Consider the following 13,521-nt stretch of genomic DNA (forward strand, 5'->3'; position numbering starts at 1 on the left):
TAGTCATGCAAGTTGGAATTGGCAGAGATCCAAAAGAAATTAGGGTTGGCTTAAAAGAAATAATGCTGTGAGCAATTAAGTCTACTGAAATAATGAATCACGGTCCTGGCACTGTCCTTCTTTCTACCATCTAATGCATCAACATCATCATAACTCTGGTAAGTGTGGAAGGTGGAAATTCTTGCTAGCAGATTTAAAAACTTTTAATGGAGATTGCATTATTTTGGAACATCCCAGGAAGAATGATCTAGAAGCATAGCTAGATAGATGCTTTGGTATTCCTGACAAATTGCACCAGCTAGGTCCTATTTGGCATGTGGCTCTGATCTTTCTCTCCAACCTCCAATCAGTCAATCTTATCTATAGAGTGCTTACTGTGTCCAGAGCGCTGTACTAAGCGATTGGGAGACTACAACATAACAGATGCATTTCTTGACCACAGTGAGCTTACACACTAGAGGACGAGCTTACAATCTTGTCTTCAAGTTTCCTCACCTGGGGAAAAAGAAGGAAAGGTTGGTCTCTTCCAAGAAGCCTTCCTGATTAAACCCTCTCTTCCCCTGCTCCTTCTCCCTTCTATGTTGTCTATGCACTTGGATCTGTGACTTTTGAGCATTTGAAATTCACCCTACCCTCAATCCCACAGCATTTATGTACTTATCTTTAAATTATATGTTATACATTTTTATTTATATTAATATCTTTCTCCCCCTCTATGTAAGCTCCTTTTGGTTAGGAAATGTGTTGCTAACTCTGTGGGCTTGTACTTTCCCAAACATTTAGTATAGTGCTCTGCACGTAGAAAGTGCTCAATAAATACCATTGGTAGATGGATTGATAGACTCTAGAGATCTATTTCTCCAGTCCTTCAGGAGAAACCAAACCATCAAAGAGAGGCACACGTCATTTCTCTCTAATCAATTCAGTGGTCTGAACACGTTGGAAACCTATCTGTGTCTGCTATAAGCTGCACCCAAAATAGTTTCTCTGCTCATCCCGCTTTTGGAAGCTCTGAGTTGAATCCTGTAACAATGAATTGGAGAGCATTAAATTCAAACGGAGGAGAGGGGACAAGAGGGATAAATCAATGCCCTGATTTACATGAATAATTCTGCTTGTTTCATCAATCGAAGAAGAGAAGCTGCAGAACAATAATGCATAAGCAGGATGTAGAGTTTTCATTTATATCCAATTAATTGAGTTCGGCTGAGAAGGCAAGGACTGCAACGGACTTTCCAGATAGCCATCAAAATGGAAACCTGCAAGCACCAATCTATAACCTGCCACTGAATTATGAGCCTTGTACCTCATCACTCTCTCTATTGGAAGACAACTATTTGGTTCCATCCAAAAGCAGAAAACAGCTACAGAGAAAGTGGGGAATATATGGCAGCATCTCTTTACAATTAGCATTGCCCATTGTTACATTAATAATGGGCAAAGCGAATCGTACAGAGAGAACACCAAACATCCAGGAAATGCCACATGGAAAGAGCATGAGAACAAACGAGTACCTTTGCTATGCTTGACTACAGTGATCACCATCTCTTTAAGGTACCTCCTTTGCCTGGGATGGGGGTGGAGCTTCTACACTTTGGTTGTCCTATGATGGGATCCTGGTGACCATATCTACTCTTCATAGATTTATAGAAATCCCAGGCTTTGGTTTTGGTCTACCTGCTTTGGCAACCCATCACTTGTTCCACAGGCTTCTTAGCTCAATCTGTATCCCACCATATAGGTTTGTGCCATGCTTATGAGGACCAGGGAGGTGTTGGTGCCTAGCCCACTTTTGCTGGAAGTGGCACCTGAACCTCAGTGGAAAGAGCACGGGCTTGGGAGTCAGAGGTCCTGGGTTTGAATCCCGCCTCTGCCACTTGTCAGCTGTGTGGCTGTGTGCAAGTCACTTAACTTCTCTGTGCCTCAGTTATCTCATCTGTAAAATGGGGATTAAGACTGTGAGCCTCACGTGGAACAACCTGATTTCCCTGTATCTACCCCAGTGCTTAGAACAGTGCTCTGCACATAGTAAGCGGTTAACAAATACCAACATTATTATCGTATTATTATTCTGAAGGAACTGTGGTCCTTATGTTTTCTTCTGGAAAAGCCCACAGTTTTAGCAGCTACCTGTAGAGGGTAATCTCAGAGACATCTACTCATTGGTCATATTAAGAGAGATGGAGAAGTTTTCTGTTTCCAAAAGGCCAAACTGAAGGTGAACAGGGCAAATGTAAGGTGCAATTTTCTCTTTGGCTCTAAGACCTGGATCTTTCACAGATTCCGCACTCAATTTCTAGAGCAATCCCATCAACTTCTCCTGTGTGCTATGGTTAACATCAAGTAGCAAGGTAGGAATACAGACTGCAAAGTCCTAAAACACTGTGACTCAGTGCTCACCCCATCACACCTTCACTGGGTAGGATACTCTAAAGAATAATAATAATTGTAGTATTTGTTGAGTGCTCATTATGTGCTCTGTAGGAAGCGCTGGGATAGATACAAGGTAATTGGGTTGGACACAGTCCCTGTCCCTCACTGGGCTCACAATCTTAATCCCCATTTTACAGCCACATACTTCTCCTAAAAACAACAGAATACCCAAACAACTGCTCTTTGGAAGCTAGAACAACAGCCCTATGCAGAGGTCCTGCAGAAAGAGTGGATAGAAGATTCAGGAAACCAAAAACCTCTAACACTCTGGTGGTAGAGCAGAGGACACCTGGGAGACACCTCCAGGAGACAGATCCGCTTAGTGTGGAGCAATCAAAAATAGGGCAATTGTTTTGGAGCAATGGCTTTAGGAAGACTGTGACACCAAGAAGAAGAAAGGTGGATACCAAAGCAGTGGTTCAGCAGGAGGCAATCTTTACATAACCACAGGGTATAAAGGGTTGCCAGTCACATCTTGGGCTTATTTGTCTCATCCTTACCTACTGATAAAGCCTCACCATCAGTAGCATCATCTTCAAACCCCCTCAGAAAGATGTCTATATATACTATGTACATACAAGAATAGCACCAACCATTTCCCTTCTTCCTGAATAAAGAAAAACCTCATGTTTCCATTAAGAAATGATATTTTCTTCCCTGCTAGAAGCACTTTGGCTCATCTCGATCAGCTTCATCTCAGATTCCATATCTGATTCAACAGAAGTTGAGTTGCTGGGGAAATTCTCAGGAGTCAATCTATTTCTATTGAATTTTTGTCAGTGGTATATCAAGGGGTATCTTTCTGAGGCAGCAGACGACTTCAAAAGAAATTCTGAGCACCAGGGGAATTCACCTTCAGCACCACGAATTGCTTGTAAGCATTTTTTTCTTCTTTGAGGCCAAAGCCTCCTGGGAATTTTGATCTCTGCCAGACAGAAAGAGCAAGACTTCTGCATTAATAAAAATTGCTTGAATAATCACTAAGGCAAAATAAGTTGCTGAAATCATTTTAAAAGTGCCATACTTATTATCTCCCAAGCCCTCATTCTCCTATTGCCTTTACTAATTCTTTCCCCTCAGAGCTACTGAGCTCACTCACTTAATCACTCCACATTCCTAGTGCATCAGAGCAACTCGCCATCCTTCCTTTCACTTGGTCTTGATTAAATCCACGCTTCTATACTAAAAGGTTATGAGCTTTTCTCTGGAAACATTTTTGGTATTTTCATTTTTATCCTGACGCTAGTTAGGTAAAATTGAGCCTCTTCTCATAGAAAGGCGGGTGCTGTGCTTGGACGTGATCAAAAAGAATGTGAATTGGGGGCCTTGGATTCAGCTTTGGTTTATACCGTGTCTTCATCTATAATCTAGAGAAGCAGCATGGCCTAGTGGACAGAGCATAGTCCTGGGAGTCAGAAGGACCTGGGTTGTAATCCCAGCTCTGCCACTTGACTGCTCTGTGACTTTGGGCAAGTCACTTAACTTCTCTTTGTCTCAGTTGCTTTATCTGTAAAATAGGGACTCAGATTGTGAACTCCATGTGGGACAGGGATTGGGTCCAACAGTGCTCTGCACATAGTAAGTGCTTAATAAATACCACTGAATGAATCTTGGATCTACCCCAGCGCTTAGTTCAAGAGCAAACTAAGCCATGCTGCTTCTCAACCGCCAGAGCCACTTTTGTTTATGTCCTACTAAACACTCACTCACTTACTATCCATTTTCTTTATTTCTATTTTCATCCTCCACATTCTAATCTTCTTTCCTATCTGTAAATTACTTTAATGGCTGTCTTCCCACAACTAGATTCTAAGTTTTAAAGTCAGGAAACATGTCTGCTGACTATTGTACTCTTCTAAATTCTCTGCACAATGTTCTGTATAAAGTAAGGGCTCAGAAAATGTTATTGATGCAGCTATAATATCCACACTACCCTTGTAGTGTGTATTGGGTAAGAGTGTGGATGATCAACATACTCCTGGAACTCCTCAGGTGTGGGATTCCAACTCTGGTCACATCTTTTCTTAGCTTTATCGGCTTATTGCGTTACTGATTTTTGTAGGTCTCCCTATAGCTATGATCACAAGGAATTCAAAGAGGATGCATTTATTCCTTTTCTGCAATAACTATTTAAATCTCTGACTCATTTTCATTGAGCACATTTTGATTTTCATTGAACCAGCCTTCAATCAATCATATTTATTGAGCGTATACCATGTGTGCAGAGCAAATCTGATGATGTGTAGCTTCTACTTGATGCAGAGATGGATGGGCAACTACTGGAGAGTTTCAAGGAGTGAAGAGGGCACAGAAGAACATTTTAGAACAATGATGCCGGCAGCAGAGTGAAATATGGACTGGAGAGGATGGAGGCAGGAAAAGCAGCGAGGAGGCTGATGAGGTATTTGAGGCAAGGTATTGATTCATTCATTCAATTGTATTTATGGAGCATTTACTGTGTGCAAAGCACTGTAGTAAGTGCTTGGGAAAGTACAATACAACAATAAATGGACACATTCCCTGCCCACAACAAGCTTACAGTTTAGAGGGTTATGTCAAAGGCTTGGACCAGCAGGGTAACAGTTTGGATGGAGAAGAAGGGGCAGATTCTAGAGATGTGGCGAAGATAGACTCGACATGATTTGGTGAGTGAATTAGGGAGTTGAAGGATGGAGATGAATCAGGCATAACACCGAGTGTGGAGGCCTGTGAGACAGTGAGACAGTGTTAAGAAAGTGGCGAGGAGGAGAGGGTTTGAATGTTGAGGTCAGTTTTGGACATGTTAAGTTTGAGTTCATTCATTCAACAGTATTTATTGAGCACTTACTATGTGCAGAGCATTGTACTAAGCACTTGGAATGTACAATTCGGCAACAGATAGAGACAATCCCTGCCCAATGACGGGCTCACAGTCTAAACGAGTTGCTCACAGGGCAACCAATAAAGATGTCTGCAAGTAGAGTCTTCTCCACAACCTTGACAATGGTCAGAAGGATAGTGCCCTGGAAAACTCCCCATTCACTATTCACAGTGGCGTAATTACCTAGGGCCTCAATAGCTGCTGTAATGGCTCCGATATTGAGCACTTTAGGAAAGGCATTATTTTGTTGTTTGGTCCACTAAGATAAAGGGCAAGGTCTGGTCAGTTGTTCCCATTATGAATAATCTAATTTGACCCGCCTGGAGTTAATTTACTATTTTATATTTTTGAGGTTTCATGTTTTCTACACTACATATGGGTCTCTACACATCAAGCGACATCTGCATAGGAATTAGTGAAAATTATTGGAACAGTGCAGCATATTCTTTCCTCTAATCTTTTCTGCCAAGGCAAACTCAGGGGATGGATTGGAAATAAGGCATCTCTGGTCACTACTCATCGAATCTCAATCTTACACTCCTGCCTGAAGTCAGCATTTAGAGTGGCCAGACTGATTTCCTAACTCTTCACCTCCTCCTTTGCATAAACCCTGAGCTAGCAAAACCAGAACGGATGGAAAAACACACCAAAAACCAATTTGAAAGGCCAGGCAGAATACAAGTTTCCCCCTTTAAATCAGTATTTCTGTAATGGAATTTCTGCTTTAAAGGGAAGAAACTCTCTAACAAGGTTATTCCACAGCAGCATGGATTGCAACCCATAACCTCCTCAGAGAGCTAAATAATTCTTCCCCTGTTAATTCTGTTAGCACTGCCTTTCCTTAAATATCTACAGTAATTAAACTGTGAGCTCTTGGATTGCACTTTTCATTTCTAAAGTTCTTTACCATGAAATTAATTATTTGCAACATTTACCTATAATCTCTTCTACCGTGCAGTGTTCCCTTAATTCCCTTTATCTCATCTATCTTTCCACCACCATCTACCTCTTGCCCACATCCTGCCTCTGGCCAGGAACGCCCTTCCCCTTCAGATCTGACAGACGATCACTTTCCGCACCTTCACAGCCTTATCGAAGGCACACTTCCTCTAAGAGGCTTTCCTTGATAAGGCCCTCATTTCCGCTTCTCCCATTCTCTTCTGCATTGCCCCTGCACTTACACCCTTTATTCATCCTTCCCTCAGCCCGACAACACTCATGTACATATCCATTATTATAGTAATATAATATATAATATATTATATAAATTTATCGTATTTATTTAATATATTATATAATAATATATAATCTATATCAATTCTGACTCCCCCTCTAGACTGTAAGCTTACTGTGGTCAGAGAATGTGTCCATCAGCTGTGCTATACTGTACTATGCCAAGTGCTTAGTAAAGTACTCTGCAAGCAGTAACCCAGCACTCAGTAAATATGAATGGTTGATTAATTGACTTGGTAAGAAGGGGCAGGGAAGTGAGGTAGTGAAGATAAGAGACTGTCCCAAGGCCTCCGAAGGGCTGTCAACCTCGAGTTCCGTTGATATCGAGCAGTTTTAGCATTTCTGGTCGTATGTTAACTCACCCAAATGTTGAATGAAACATGGTGAATGCAACTGCTGCTTTAAGGACTGATGCACTGTACTTACTATGTGATCCTTTTTCTTCTGACATCTTTTCGTAGCCTCTGAGGTACTCACCTGTGGCATGTTGGAGGAAACTAAAATTTTCTGCCCCCACCTGCCCTCCACTACCCCATTGGGGACTTGGGTTTGCCATCATTCCTAGCCTTTACCTGGGAATTGAAAAAAATAAAAATAAGACTCTGCACTTGTAAGTTTGCTTCAACAGCAACATTTAATATTATTTTTTATCCAAAGGAAGTAGCTTCTTTCTTCCCCTCCCAAGTCTGAAATTTATGCCACCTAGGCTAAATAAATGATACACAAAAGACTTGAATTTAGGCAATCTGAAAATCAGTGGCCATTTCATTGCCTTTTATATCTAGAAGAGGGACATAAGCCACCCGGGAGAGGAAAATATTTTAATCTAACAATAATAACTCCTGCATGAGTATAGTGTTTATGCTTCATTCTCCAAAATCCCCCAAACACATTTCATGCGTCATAGTAGTCATTCTAATCTCCTAGTTGTTCATTGCAGTTTAATTTACCCCTTGCTTTTGCTTGATTTTCCATAGGTAGACAGAGATAAACTCACCTCACGTCAAACTGAACACATCAGAGTACAATGATAGGAAACAAATTAACTCTAGTCTGTGGGGTGAACGAGCAAACATCTAGCACAGAGATTATAACCCAGTAATCCATTACTTCCTTTTCAGAATCCTTCCTCCTTAACACTGAAAGAGTTAATCATCTGTAGAATCACCTGCTTGGATTTGATCACGTCAGTCATGCTGCCTGTGGAACTATTCTAATAAAATTCATCAATGAATACTAAAATAATGTGGAATTTTTTTTAACAGACTCTCAAACTCAGGATTTTTCTGTTTTTCTCAGGTTTAAGAGCCTCTGGCATCTTTAGTAATTTCAGGGGCTGTAATCTGTATGCAAAATAATTCTGAAGGAAAATGGACCTTAACTGAGTTTCTTGCTAATATTTACCCAAGACTGCTTTAATGACAGTAAGTAAAAGTCATTCAGGCACTTCTGAGCAGTTTTGCAGGCCCTGAAGTTTGGGGGAGGAGGATGGGGCGGGGAGAGTGTCAGAAGTCCGGGAAGAGAAAAAGAGCCTGAAAGAGAGCAAAGGAAGATCAGTAAATAGCCAATGCCCTCCCCCTCCCACCCTCCAGAGACAAGCATTTTCAAATACAGTGAAGGCAGCCCATAAGTAGAAGGAAATCTTCTGGAAGATTAGGGTGGGGAGACAAATCTAAAAGAGGGAGCAGTGAAGTCCCAAGAAGGAAGTACCTGGTGGGAGCATTTTTAATTTCACTCTCACTGGACAGAAATGATAGTTTTTAAATGTTCACAATTACTTGTCGAAATGCTCAGAGGCTTTGTTATAATAAATGCTTAACTAATGGACACTAAATATAATTATGGCATTGCTGGAAGTTATTTCTGGGCTTGCAGAAATCTACCCTAATGATAAGCCTGGGTTGTTTTTATGGGCTCCTCTCACTGTCTCTCTCTTGTGTCTAACACATTCGGAGCAGATAAAACATGAAGTCCATGAACAACACATTTAGAAAATCAACAAAACCAAATTAACTCAGAGGAAACCGTCTGGTCCCCTTTATGAAGAAACTGGAATAGGAAGCCATTTGGCTGGCACGAGCAGTCGGGGGGATGACAGGGAGAAGGATGTGGGAAGTTGTACACTTTGAAAGAAGTATTAATTAATGGTACAGAAATAGATTCACTCTCTTAAGCAAACCAAACGTCTCTAAGCACATTCTGTCTGGCAGGATTGTGCCAGTTGTCTGGCAGTAACTGTGGTGGGCCGGGGAACCCTGGGGGGCCAGGCCTCTGCCCCCTGGACCTATAGAGAGGAGCAGGACTTACTCCCCTACCCCTAACCCCCCACCCCAACCTCAGACCGTGCCGCTCCTCTTGGACAGTCATCATTTTGTCTGGGAGCAGGGCCACTTCTCACGTCTGCCCGAGCATCACGAGGGACAGGGACCTGTTTGAGTCCTACCTGTGTATTTTTCCCCAGTGCTCTGCACACAGTAAGCGCTTAATTAAATGCTATTACTACTACTGAGGCAGGGAGAAAACTTGTTGCCCACTCCCCTCGAGTATGACAATACTCCATTATGTGGCAGAACATAATGAACTCAGACTGAACTCCATTCGAACACTGAACAGAGCACTTCTCTGGGGAGACCCCGGCCCTCTCCAACTTGCCAGACTCCAGGGCCACCCTCCTAGATCCCCTCTTAGATGCCCTACCAGATCCCCTCCCAGGATATCTCCCAAATCCCCTCCTAGGTCCTCATCCACATCCCCCTCCCAGATCCCTTCTCAGATTCCTTCCCAAGCAGCCATAGTGTAGTGGATAGAGCATGGGCTGGGAGTCCAAAGGTCATGAGTACTAATTCTGGCTCAGCCGCTTGCCTGCTATGTGATCTTGGGCAAGTTACATCACTTCTCTGGGCCTCGGTTACCCCACTGTAAAATAAGGATTGAGACTGTGAATCCCATGTGGGACAGGGACTGTGTTCAACCCCATTTGCTTGTATCCACCCCAGTGTTTAGTACAGAGCCTTGCACAAAGTAAATGCTTAACAAATACCATAATTCCCTCTGTGATCCTCTCCCAGATCCCCTCCAAGATCTCGTCAAAGATCTCCTCCCACATCCCCTCCCAGATCCCATCCCAGATCTTCTAGATCCCTCCCAGATCTTTTCCCAGACCCTCTCCTAGATCCCTCCCCAGATCCCCTTCTGGATAATAATAATGATTATAATAACAATAATGGTATTTGTTAAGTGCTATGTGCCAAGCACTGTTCTAAGCACTGAGGTAGATACAAGGTAAACAAGTTGGACACAGTCCCTGTCACACATGGGCTCCCTGCTCAATCCTCATTTTACAGATGAGGTAACTGAGGCACAGAGAAGTTAAGTGACTTGTCCAAGGTCATACAGCAGACAAATGGAGGAGCCGGGATTAGAACCTGTGACCTCTGACTCCCAGTCCTATGCTCTTGCCACTAGGCCATGCTGCTTCTATCCCTTCCCAGCTCTAAGATCTCTCCTCCAGATCCCCTCCTAGATCCCCTCCCAGATCCCATCCCAGGATCCCTCCTAGATCCCCATCCACCCAGGTACCACTTCCTCCTGGGACTGGGCGCCTTAAGTATATCACCCCTCCGGATTTGCAGCACGCTGTCACCCTCTCCCGTGCCACAACCGTGCCATCATTGGCTTTGATACTGTGCCTGTGGTGATGCCCCTGCTGTGCTGTTGCTCTCCTCTCTCTGCTTTTCCTCTCTCACACATCAGCTTTAAGGGGCACTGGCCAGGAGGATTCTCTGCTCCCCCACGCCACCACATTTATGTGTAGTCCAGGGCTATGTGCATGGTCCAGTATCTCTGAATCCCTTAGTGGCCAGCAGTCCACTCGGCACCTCAGAACTGCTCCTCTTTACAACCCCCTAGGGGATCTGGGCTAGTCCAGGCAGGTTCCAACTTGGTAGGGGGAAGAGGGTAGTGTGGGGACAGGTTCCCCATTTGGGGATCTGGGCTGGTCCAGGCAGGTTCCAACTCGGTAGGGGGAAGACGGTAGTGTGGGGACAGGTTCCTCATTTACCAAATGGGGACTTGGATATAAGAAGGGGCTTGGGGCAAAATGGGAATAAGAGGCTCAAATCTTTGATAGACTCCTTCCCTGCCCATAAGGAGCTTACAGTCCAGAGAGACAGACAGGCATTTATATACATAAATAAATTATGGAAATATACTTGAGTGCTATGGGGCTGAAGGTGGGGTGAATAAAGGGAGCAAATCCACGCCAGAGCGATGCAGAAGGGAGAGGAGAAGTGGAAATGAGGGCCTCTTGAAGGAGATGTGGTTTTAAGTCTTTGGCTTAGGGGGTCTTGTAACTAGTTGCGTAACTAGCAGATCACTCGGGAGTTGCTCTAAAAGGGGAATGGGAGACTTTTAACTTCCCTTTTTTATGGTATTTACTAAGCACATACTATGTGTCAAATACTGTTCTAAGCGCTGGAGTAGATACAAGCGAATTAGGTTGGAGACCGTCCCTGTCCCGCATGCGGCTCAAAGTCTAAGTAGGAGGGGTAACAGGAGAACTGAGGCAAAGAGGAATTAAGTGACTTTCCCAAGGTCTCACAACTCACTGTGGGCAGGGAATGTATTTGTTGTTGTATCGTACTCTCCCAAGCGCTAAGTATCGTGCTCTGCACATAGTTCATGCTCAATAAATATGACTAACAGCAAGCATTTGGCAGAGGTGGGATTAGAACCCGGGGCAGAGGACCTGCTCTTTCCACTAGTCCTCCCTCGCCCTAAGACTGTGTTGCCTGCTGCTGTGGCTGCTGCCACTGAACCATCTAGGGAAAATTGAGGAGGTTGGAAAGCCAATCTCCTCAGAGTGTCATGAGAGGCATTTGGAAGCCAGCCACCCTACTGACAAAGGACTGTTCTGTCCTAAGCATGAGAGACCCACTCTTTGGTGAGTGAAACTGAAAGGCAAACAGTGCATCAGGTTTCTGGTACTTTCCCAGGAGCTTCAAAAAATTTGAGGGTCCATCCAGTCTGCGGCTGCTGTTGTTTTGCTGAGATACTTAAATGACTTAATGTTAATTGTTTTACTCTAATGACCTAGTTCCTGTTTTTTACTGCTTTGGGGTTTCCCTTAATTATGGGGAGAGGTGGTTGGGGTTTTGTTTTAAAAGAAGGCTTCAGATCCCATCCTAAAATAAAATCCATCCCCCAATTCCTGGGAAGACTAAGAGGAGAGGTAGTATGCACAGACTCCCCCACCCACCCTCGGTTTAATAATAATAATGATGGTATTTGGTAAGCGCTTACTATGTGCAAAGCACTGTTCTAAGCACTGGGGGATACAAGGTGATCAGGTTGTCCCATGCGGGGCTCACAGTTTTAATCTCTATTTTACAAATGAGGTAACTGAGGCACAGAGAAGTGAAGTGACTTGCCCAAAGTCACACAGCTGGCAAGCGGCAGAGCCGGGATTAGAACCCGTGACCTCTGACTCCCAAGCCCTGGCTCTTTCCCCTGAGCCACACTGCTTCTCAATGTTAATCTGTACATTCCAAGTGCTTAGTATAGTTCTCTGCACATAATAAGCGCTCAATAAGTACTATTGAATGAATGCAATGTGGCCTTCAAAATAATGCAAACAGAACAATATATATGCAAATTAGAACTCCTCCACAGACACAGGATCTAAAAGGAATCTTACAGAGGGCAAGAAAACATTTCAGCAGATATTGCATGCTGGGCCCCAGCCAGAATTGTTTTTTATTGTTATTGTTGTTATTATTACAGTACTGGTTAAGTGCTTACTATATGCCAGGCAATGTACTAAGTACTGGGAGAGATACAAGTTAATCATGTTGGACACAAGCCCTGTCCTGCAAAGGGCTCACAGTCTTATCTCCATTTTGCAGATGAAGTAACTGAGGCCCAGAGAAGTTCATTCATTCATTCATTCACTCATTCATTCAGTCAGTCAGTCAGTCAGTCAGTCAGTCAGTCAGTCAGTCAGTCATATTTATTGAGCACTTACTGTATGCAGAGTACAATGCACCACTAAACAGACACAGTCCCTGCCCCAAATGAGCTTACATTTAGAGGGGGTAAGGCAGACATTAATATAAATAAATTACAGATATGTACATAATTGCTGCGGGACTGGGAGTGGGGAGGAACAGAGGGAACCAGGCAGGGAGATGCAGAAGGGAGTGGGAGAAACGGAAAAGGCGGAGGCTTTTAGGAGGAGAAGGAGGAGACCTGCCTTCAATAAGGCTTTGAAGCAAAGGATGTAACTGTCTGATGGATTTAAGGAGGGAGGGTGTTCCAGGCCAGAAGCAGGATGTGGGCGATGGGTCAGTGACAAAATAGACGAGATCGAGGCAGAGTGAGAAGGTTAATATTGAAAGAGCAAAGTATGTGGCCTGGGGAGGAGAGTAGAGAGGTGAAGTAGGAGAGGGCAAGGTGATTAAGTGCTTTAAAGCCAATGGTGAGGGGTTTTTGTTTTAAGCGGAGGTGGGTGGGTAACCAATGGAGTGTTTTCAGGAGTGGGGTGACATTCTGAACAAAGCAACATGGCTTAGTGGAAAGAGCAATATTGGGAGTCAGAGGTCATAGGTTCTAATCCTGGTTCTGCCACTGCTCAACTGTGTGACTTTAAGCAAGCCACTTAACTTCTCTGTGCCTCAGTTATCTCATCTGTAAAAATAATAATTTTTGTAGTAAAATGATCCAGGCAGCAGAGTGAAATATGAACTGGAGTGGGGAGAGACAGGAGGCTGGGAGGTCAGCAAGGAGGCTGATGGAGTAATCCAGGCGGGATAGGATGAGTGAATGTATTAACATCATAGCAGTTTGGATGGAGAGGGAAGGACAGATTTCAGCATTGTTGTGAAAGTGGGACCAGCAGGAATTAGTGATAGATTGAATATCTGGGTTGACTGAGAGTGAGGAATCAAGGATAATGCCAAGGTTACAGGCTTGTGAGACAGGAAGGATGGTGGTGCTGT

At 43.7% G+C, this 13,521-nt stretch overlaps 1 non-coding gene across 1 annotated transcript; it reads right to left on the reverse strand.

Moving 5' to 3' along the window:
• Positions 1-1,379: 1,379 nt before the first annotated feature.
• Positions 1,380-1,473, reverse strand: MIR1330 (microRNA mir-1330). Its single transcript, NR_034623.1, is given in 1 exon segment — positions 1,380-1,473. It is a non-coding gene; the product is annotated as a microRNA mir-1330 (primary transcript).
• Between the last annotated feature and the right edge of the window lie 12,048 nt (positions 1,474-13,521).

Source organism: Ornithorhynchus anatinus, chromosome 1 (assembly GCF_004115215.2).
Source record: "Ornithorhynchus anatinus isolate Pmale09 chromosome 1, mOrnAna1.pri.v4, whole genome shotgun sequence".
In the NCBI taxonomy this organism is placed as follows: Eukaryota; Metazoa; Chordata; class Mammalia; order Monotremata; family Ornithorhynchidae; genus Ornithorhynchus; species Ornithorhynchus anatinus.